The sequence below is a fragment of the Palaemon carinicauda genome, chromosome 7 (genome assembly GCF_036898095.1).
Source record: "Palaemon carinicauda isolate YSFRI2023 chromosome 7, ASM3689809v2, whole genome shotgun sequence".
Lineage (NCBI taxonomy): Eukaryota > Metazoa > Arthropoda > Malacostraca > Decapoda > Palaemonidae > Palaemon > Palaemon carinicauda.
This window is the reverse complement of record NC_090731.1, coordinates 24,435,391-24,445,576: the sequence shown is the minus strand read 5'-3', so window position 1 is coordinate 24,445,576 and position 10,186 is coordinate 24,435,391.

The window sequence follows — 10,186 nt, the reverse complement described above, 5'->3', positions numbered from 1 at the left end:
CGGCCGCCACCCCTAGGAGTCTTGCCTCCCCTAGAGGACTTACCACCCCTATTGACCTTGGCTGGAAAGAGCTGCGGCTTAGACACCACTCTCTTAGCTGCCGGTGCCTGTTTGGGAGCCTTACGAGGCTGTTGCTGCTGTTGCGGCGGGGCTGGAGGCTTATAGGGCCGAGTTGTAAGGGCCCTGTGGAGGAGGGAGTCCGTGCTGGATTTCCTCCACCTCTCAGCCGTTCGCTCCATGTATTGAGGCTCAAACAGGCTCTCCCCCAGAAGGGAAGCATGTCGGAGCCTACACACATCTACGGCGGGGACCTTCGGATGGAATCTCTCGGACACAGCATCGCTACGCTTCAACACCGAGTTGGCCCACAGGGTGGTAACCTGGTGCGCCAAAAACTCGATGGAGCGGGTGCCCGAGAGCAAGAAGGTCTCTAGGGCCTTCCTATTGGTCTCCTTGGACAAGTCCTCCGATCGCAATAGGATGCCCAGAGATCCTAGCCAGAAGTCCAGCCACGAAGTAGCCTGCATGGCACACTTAGCGACCTTCTCGTGGTTAAGGATCTCTGCCGCCGAGAACGACACCTGCCGGGCAGAGAGTTTCTCAAGGGGAACTCGAAATACCTCCTCTGCTGAAGGCGAGGAGGAGGGATGAGCTTGTTCCCGGCAGTGGAACGACTGGAGGAGGCAAGAAGTGCGAGCTGCTCTTGTTAGAAAGGCATATCACCTATATTCTGGATGCAAGATTGGTGACCAGGATAAGAACTGGGTTCCTCACATATGCTGCAACACTTGTGCTACAAACCTTCGCCAATGGTTGAACAGAAAGAGGAAAGGAATGCGTTTTGCTGTGCCAATGATGTGGAGGGAGCCCAGAGACCATACCAACAATTGTTATTTTTGCATGGTACCTCCAATACAAATGGGCAAAGAAGAAAAAGGAGTCCATTGAATATCCAAACATTCCATCAGCTATTCGCTCAATTCCACATGGAGAAGGTCTACCTGTTCCTGATGCACCAAGTTCAGTATCTTTCGAATCAGATGAGAAAAGTGGTGAGGAGGAAGCAGGGGAGGATCGCAATGCTGGATTAATGAGTGACCCTAATTTTGATGAAGCACAGTGCTCTAGGCCACATCTCATAACACAAGAGGAACTCCATGACCTTGCCAGGGATCTGCAACTACTCAAGAATAAGGCAGAGTTGCTAGGCTCTTGTCTTCAACAGTAAAATCTCTTAGCACCTGACGTGAACATTTCAAAATTTTGGAACCGTCAGGAGCACTTCAAAGATTTCTTCGTAATGGAAGGTGATTTAGTGGCATGCAACAATATTAATGGTCTGATGGAAGCACTAGGCATCAAATATGAACAAAGACAGTGGAGGCTGTTCATAGATTTATCAAAAACAAGCCTGAAAGGTGTTTTGTTGCATGATGGCACTAGTAAACCATCAGTTCCTGTGGGCTTTGCACCCTCCAGGAAAGAAACTTATGAGAATATAAAGCATATGTTGCAGTGCATAAAATATGATGAACATCAGTGGCAGTTCTGTGGTGATTTAAAAGTCGTTACTATTGTTGCAGGGTTGCAGGGTGATGAACAAATCTGGTCAAGGATTCAAGTATTTAACATCAAAATTCCCTTTGTTGAGCGATGCAAAGATAAAAGAGTTTTCATTGGTCCTCAGATTCGAGAGCTTCTTAAAGACGATGAATTTGAATCAGCTCTTCATGGGGAGGAGAAAGCTGCTTGGAAGGCATTCAAGTTAGTTGTGAAGGGATTTCTCGGAAACAAAAGGGAGAGAAACTATGAAGAATTAATGGAAAACCTCATCAAGGCTTATAAGATCATGGGATGTAACATGTCACTTAAAATCCACTTTTTGGATTCACATTTAGCGTTTTTCCCAGAAAACTGTGGAGTAGTTAGTGACGAACATGGTGAAAGATTTCATCAAGATATTTCAATCATGGAAAAGAGGTACCAGGGTAAATGGAACACAACAATGCTTGCAGACTATTGCTGGACACTGACAAGAGACGACTCTTCAACCTATTATAAGCGTCAAGCAAAAAGGCAGAGAATAGATATGGATTAGAGTTTAAAACATAATGACATATACTGTATATTAAAATAAATCAATCAAATATTGCATGCCTCATATCTTTGAACCTGTAGCCAATACACATTTTTCAACGTGATATTTGGATTCATTGGATGAAAATACATAAGAATCAACTAATCTCATTTAAGAAGCACACAACTTTTCAAAATTTGTTGACCAGTGAAATAGCCCTGTACCATGGTACAAGGTAAAAAAACGAAAAGATTTAAAATCTAAGGTTTTCATAAATTATGTTTTTTAATTTTATTTTTTGTAATGAGTTACTTTAATATCTAAGGTGACATGTGTCCTGAATACCTACTTGAGAATTTAATAACTATTATTATCCTTGGTTTTATTAATATACAAGCATTGGTGTCAGCTGCGTTAATTTTTTTTCCACGCCAGTATTTGCTCACTGAACGAGACAAGATAGTGTTTTACAACCAATCTGGTAGCACTTACCGGAGGTTTGCCTTACAACTTTACCCGCTTCTGACTTAATCCTCATTCTCAATACCCAATAGGATGTGGTATTACGGTTTGCCTATCAGGCATGTCAGTGCGGACAGGCCTTCATGTTACTAAAGTTTGACATTTAATTTAGGAACTAAGGCAAAACTTTAATAATCAGGATAATTCTTTATTTCAATGACAGGTACCATAGTATAGTCCACACATTCCCTGGTATCTCTTTATACTGTGATTGATACAGGCAGTTTTCGTGTTCAACACCTACTACTAGCTTCTTACTACCTTTATGGCTACAGGCAGTCTGTTTCACACCGCTAATTTCTCGCTACCATGATTGCTACAAGCGGTTTAGTTATTTTACTAATTCTTTTTTATTAGCTACGGGAGGTTCTAGTGTTCGGAATTTAGGTAATACCACCTTTGTTTTGGTATTTGCCATTAACCTTCATCCAATTTTTAAACATTTAATCTTAATTTTCTAGAGATTTCTATTGATTGATTGATTTAAAGTTTTCAGGCATCCTGACAGATTTCTATTGAATACTAAAGGATCATGAATACCTTCAGTAGAGTAGTAAAGAATTTTTATACTGTTTTTAAACTATATTAAGATTTGTCTAAAAGGATTTTTATATGTGTAAGTTCCATAACTACTTTTATACTGTATATCAAAGTACGTTTAAGACCACCGTATCCAAGAGTTACGTCAATTAAAATTGCTTGAAGACACTCAACATTACTTTAACCTTTAAGTGTGTATCACTATATACACAAGTGAATATTAAAAGTTTCAATACTTTACATTCTATATTAGACTATTAAGTATGTTCAGTAAGATCACCCTTGACAAAGCTACCTTTGCACATATGCTGCAAGGTTATGTAATACATAGTAAAGTAAAACTTTAGTTCCTCTATAAAGGTTATGAAATTTATAAACTTCAAAATGCATTTATATAATAAAAGGTTGAAAAGTTAAGATTTGAAGCAAACATATGTTAGTGATAAAGATTACGAAAGTTAAACTCCACCCAGACTACTGCACCACTGTAGCTATGTCATGTCACCGATCTATTCATTACCCATCATTCCATCCAAACGGCAGTTTCTATGACAGTTACTTCAATCCTCCAGTACAACTCGGGCAGCTTGGTTAACGGGGGGAGCTGTCAGTAGAGCAGGTAACCATTGCCAGATAATCTAGACTGCTCTTGGAGGAAATCCCGTTGCCAGATTATGTTTTCTTTAGAGTAGGAAACTAATTCATTGGTACTTTCCTTTCATCAGCAGGTTGCCAATCCAAAAACAAAATAGCCAGGATGTCCCAGCGTAGGCCTACTCTCCGCCGAATTGTTCGCGCAGACAAGTTGCAGACATGCAAGAGCAGTTGACCTCAAACCAGAGCCATTAACCTTGCATCATTGCAGCTTTAGAATTCAGCCAGTTTCAATGGAGTTTAGGTTAAAATATTGAAGGCACTATTTAATACTCCTCCGCAAATAAACTTGAAGGCTACTGTATATCAGTTCCTACACCGTTAACTTTCAAGTTTCAAATTAAATGCTTTGTGTATTTAAGCCGTTTGCAGTCACTGCTACAAATATTTACTAGAAAAAACCCTAAAATGAAGCCAAACTATTTAAAGCAATGTTCGAAACCAATACTAAAGCTGAACTCTTAAGAGGCTTACAATAATTTCTCTACTTGAGCCATATTAAAACCTTTTACAGTTATCTTTTATCCGGTGTGGTTGTCTATCTTCTAAACTCAATCTTTCAAGATTTTAACCTATTTAAGTTACCAAAATACCCAACATTCCAACCCCAAAGTAGAAGGCCTATCTGCAAGTGGTATATCTATAACTGCGAATACTATATATCGTGATCTTAAAATATAAAGTGAGAACGATTTGATAGATATGTCCACCATACTTTTAATATCTTTAAAAAACTCACTGTAGGAAGTTATAAAAGTGACGTTGCTTTCGAGAAGACAAATTATTTCTCTAGTAGATTGTCAAATTTAAGTACACTAGCGAGTTATAAAAAAATTACGAAATTAATTTCTAACTTGTAAACTCACTGAAATGCAACATCAGTATTAAATTTAATGCCCCGCCATTACAAAACACATTTTACATTCAACATCGGTCGTTATGCTGGCAAGTCCACCCCCCCCCCCCCCGTCTAACCTTACAACATTTAAGAGAATACTCTTTAGAATTTTATAACAACCTTGTGATAAATCTCCCAAAACCATGGCACTGAAATCCCATTAATCTAGCCCAATGAAATATCACTTAACTTCTTGCCATACAATAGCCTAAGAAAAATAAAAAGTTGTAATAGGAAAATAAATTTGGCAAGTCAAACATGCTAATTTTCTGAAGCAGTGAAGCAGTGATTACATATCTACGATATCGGGGCCTACCGTGATATCTAAGTCTGAAGTTAATCTAAAGTTGACTAAAAGTAGTCCGTTAAGGAAAAATTAAGTAGATAATTTCAAAATGTCCACAGTAGACCTAAAAAGTCTACCATGGGCAACCCTAGTCCACCTTTGCCTTCGTAGCAACAGCCACCCCGGCGAAGGTGGACTTTACAGAATGGCAAATATTAAAAATACCACTCATTTAAACAATCTTCCATACATTTCATGTAAGTACTATCCTATTGAGGATTAAAGATGCATGCTTAAATGCTCGCTAACATTCAAACTTTCGCTAAACAGTTTAATAATAGTTTGATGTGGTTTAAAAGCTCAAGATTATTCGCTATTCAACTCTTTGAAACAACTTAGCCTGCTGTTCATCCATTTGAAACCGTTCTTTAATTTTAATTGAACAGTTAAGACAGTAACCAATTTAATATTTAAAGCTCAATTCTGAAATAAGAAAACTGGCAAGAAATAATTTCTAGATAAATGCTAACGTAGTTGAAGCCCATACAGTAACTGAATTAACACTTAAAACTACTGAATTATAATCTAAAACTACTAAAACTGAAAAATGATGCCCAAGTTCTGAAATATGAATACCAGCAAGAACAGATTTTTCTAATTTCTTATTGCTTTAGTAAAAAAGTTTTAATGAATTTTGCATAATCATCAAACTATGACTGAACTCTAATACTAGGTTAAATTTCATACATCTGAAAAATTAAATTGTGCCAAAAGATTAAATTCCACTTACACTCTTTGTCCAGTACTACATTCATAGTTCAAATAAGTTTAAAAACATTAAAAGACTATGTTCAGTTTTAGATTATCCCACATGTCAGAATTAACAGGAAGTTCAGTTTTCGTTCAGTTTTCAAGCCAAACATTTACAAAATACGTCCAGTCCAATAAGGTTGTGCGAGAAAAAAATAAAATAAGAGTTTTACTTACGCTTTAGGTGAACCATGACAAATATGACATTAATAAAAGAAATTAAGTTATGGTCAGTTTCCTAGCCAAACCGAGTAGACTACATATAAGGCAGTTGACAAAAACAAGCTAACCATACAAAGGACAAAACATTTCTTAAGAATGTAAGTTGAAATAAGTTAAATCCATAGACAAATTTAAGCATTTAACGATTAATGAGATATTAATGTACAACCCGGTAGCCCAGTAATAACCTAAAATCCCAGTAAACGACGATTAACGACTTGTACAAGTGAGTTTCAACAATGCTAGATACCGCTCAGTAGTTAGGACATCAAAACGCAAAAACAAGAGACAATACTACAATTGCCGCAGATTAAAGTGAAGCCTTTATCGAACCTACTTGTAAACACAAAATACCCACCAAGTTTGAAAGCATGAACAATTACGAATAAGACTAAAGGCCAAAAAGCGTCGGAGATGACTAACATGAAAACCATGAACTATATTGACGACATAGCTCCGCAAGAACCAAAATGTCCTGGTCCATAACCATTTCCTTTGAAACATGCCAAGCGTTTGCCATATCCAGAGATAAAAAGTTCTGACTATAGCAAAGAAAAAACTAAAGCAAACACATATAAACACTTACCATTATCCCACGCATAGCAAGTGAAAATCGACTATGATCAACAATTCTTCAAATAAAGCGTACAAGCAGCTGTACAAGCTCGTATATACCTCGCAACTTCGATAAAACTTCCACATATCAAATCAACCGCGAAGTAATCCAAACTAAACCTATTCTCGAATTTTGGTCGTCGAGGAAAACTCTCTCTGTGCAATTGTCTAATGAGGACTTTGAAAAGCAAGCAGTGAAAGTTAAGCCAAGGACTCATCAGATCAGCCACAAGATACAACTCGGAATATCGCCCACAATTCTGTCTGGCTTTGGTGATTTTCTATATTTTTGTCTTTGATTATACTTCTTAGATAGTTTTTGTTCTCAATCAGCTTAATTTAATATTTTATTTTTATAGAAATTTTTTTCGGCACTTATTGTCCTTTAATATACACATTTCGTCATTATTTTATGGTAATTCTGCCTTGTTTTTCATATTTTTTCCAGATTTATTCTTGTTAACTCTTCTTTTCCTTATAACCTTCTAGATTGGGTCTAGATAAACAATATGTAACTAACTTGCCGAGGTGTTTTTCTTTATGGTCTATTTTTTTTTTTATTGTATTATAGCATTTTTCTCTGTGCATCGTGTTATTTCTGTGATGCTAGTCCAATTTCCTACTTTCTCTCCTATTCTTCCTCGTTACCTTCTGTGATCTGTTTTATGCCATTCATGTTACTCTGACACATACACCAGAGATAAAGATATATAAATCAGATACTTCCATACTGTAATTACTGAAGTAATGATTCCTTGGACGAAAGAACTTGAACATATCTTTAGATAACTAACATTTCTGACGTAAGAAAGGCCATTAGCTTAGGATACGTATGAAAAGACTCCCAAGGTAGCGGAACGCTTCGTGTTCGGTTGTGTTCAAGAACTACAGAAAGAGGTCTTGGTTGCGTTCCTTTATGAAAGATCAAAGACTGGACAAGTTGCTAAACGTCATTTAGGGTTTTGGTGAATACCTTTTCTCTCTTGGTGTTTTCTGTAACACCTTTTTTAGATTGTGTTTGTTGAATAGTTCTTTTAGCTTAGGCCTTTGTTATAAACCCTTTTTAGATTGTGTTTGTTGAATAGTTCTTTTAGCTTAACCCTTTTTAGTTTGGGTTTTATTGAATGTCTTTTTTGAGCTTGAGTGTTTGGTGAATAGCTTTTTTATGATAATGTCGAATAGGTTATTTAGCTTGAGGTTTTGGAGATTGGCATTTTTGTTGAATGGCTTTTCTTAGCTCGAATTTTGCTGAAAAGCTTTTATAGCATAGGTTTTTGTTGAATAGTTCCTTTAGCTTGGCTGTTTGGTGAATAGCTTTCTTGGCTTGGGTTTTCTTGTATAGCTTGAATTTTGTTGAATAGCTTTCTTTACATTTGTTTTTGAACAGCTTTTGTTAGCTCGAAATTTTTTTATTAGCTTTTCATAACTCGACTTTGCTTTATTGGCTTTTGGATTTTCGTAGCTTATTTTGTAGGTGACGTTTGAATTATTCTTACTCTGCACCTATTTATTAGCTAACTTTAGCTCACTTCCCAATTGCGTTCATCCAGCTGAGTCTGACGGCTTTCAACTTTTATTCCAGCAAATCTCCTGAGGTCTGGACGTCACAACCTCAAAGTTTAAAGGACAATTTTATTTGGGTACGGGTAGATGTTGCGCTGTTAAGGTTGGCACTGCTCTTTTATCAGCGGTGTTCATGCTTACCTCCAGAGCACTACTTCCCTATCTAATCAGGAGGCTTCAACCTTTGAGCAATGATTTTGGTATGATTAATACCTATGCGTACTCTACGTCCTTTAAAAGGGAAGATTTATCTCCCCAAAACAGCTAGATTTTCTTTACTTTAAAGGACTTTGATTTGTATAGCTGGGGAAAATATAAATATTAATTTTTGACAGATAATTGAAATATATCTAAAGGGTTTTAAATTGGGTTATATTTGCGTCTTTGTCTAAGGGTGGGGGCGGGGGGGGGGGGGGTGGGGGGAGGGGGGGGGCGGCTTTTTTATGTTCATGAAAGTTCCACGTATATTAGTTACTGCCTTTATCAGGGGTGATAGCTCAGGTCTTACCCAGCTTTGTAATATACAATTTTTTTTTCTAGAATACCATTTTTCTTTAAGTTTCAATAAACTAAAGTCTTTTTTGCTTTAGATCTCCCCTTAAGTCTCTAAATTCCATAAGTAAGGAATAAATACTAAGCCGTTATTCAAAGCTATTTTCTTTTAGGATTCGTAGTTCTTTTTTAAAGTCAAAGTCATATTTTTGAAGTCATTGTTTGTTTTCTGAAAAGTCATATCTTTTATTCTAAGGATTCATAGTTCATTTTTCAGAAGCCAAAGCTATTTTTGGAAAAGTCCTTACTATATTTCGACAAAAAGCTGATATTTGGAATTATTCTGTAATTTGTGATAACTAAGTTTTGACAGCCAATGGCTCAGGTCTATCGATAGACGATAGTCTGGCTATCAATATCGGACGGGATTGCTATGTCACAGTGAAAATGAAGCAATCTCTCTCTCTCTCTCTCTCTCTCTCTCTCTCTCTCTCTCTCTCTCTCTCTCTCTCTCCTAGAACAATGGCACCTGCTGACTAATTTACATATCGGATGTAAATCCGATATGTCAGTAGACCGTTGTCACTTTCCTCCAAAGAATGATTGTCAAAGAGGTAAAAAAGGAAACTTATTTTCTTAGTACCGATGTTATTGTTTGTTGTATGTAGAGTTCATGAATGGTCTTTCGTCAGTTATTATTATTATTATTATTATTATTATTATTATTATTATTATTATTAGCTAAGCTACAATCCTAGTTGGAAAAGCAAGATGCATAAGCCCAAGGGCTCCAACAGGGAAATATATCCCTGTGAGGAAAGGAAATTAAGCTATTCATGAAGTATGAAGTAAATATAATTATATTCTTTTATTTTTTATTCATTCCCTTACCCACTCTACTATTAAGCAGTTTAGTTAATATTTGCATTTCCATTTATTCATTTGCATATTTGATCCAAGGCTCTTCCTTTTCGTTTCGTCTTCTCTGCTTCTTATGATACTAGTATCTCCTTCCTGCTTTTAATTAGTTTCCTTCCCTCTCACCAATACCTCATTTTACATTCTCCAGTTCAATAACTTCTCTATCTCCTCTTTCAAAACCAACCTTTATGCCTTTGCTTTGATAATTCATCTTATCTGCTTATCTTCTCGCACTTATGTAGAAGTGATCTCATATGTTCATCAATAATGTTCAATAATGAATGATTTTCCTTAAATGTAATTTTTTTTTTTATTGTAGGTTAAAGCTAAAAGAAACTCTTTCTAAAAGCGTTAATACAACATGAATTTAAAAAGGTGCTTTATATAGCTCGCTTTTATAGACTGACAGATAACATAGAGACGTGATTACGGTTAAAGTGGATGTCAGTTTAATGATTCCTTGTAAGTATTTCTTCTTGAATTTGCCAGACCACCGTAAAGTTATTCTCCTTCTCCGATCCAATTTAGTTAATTAAATGCTTAATAGTTAGATAATGCCTTGCTTTGTTCAAAAGAGGGATTTATC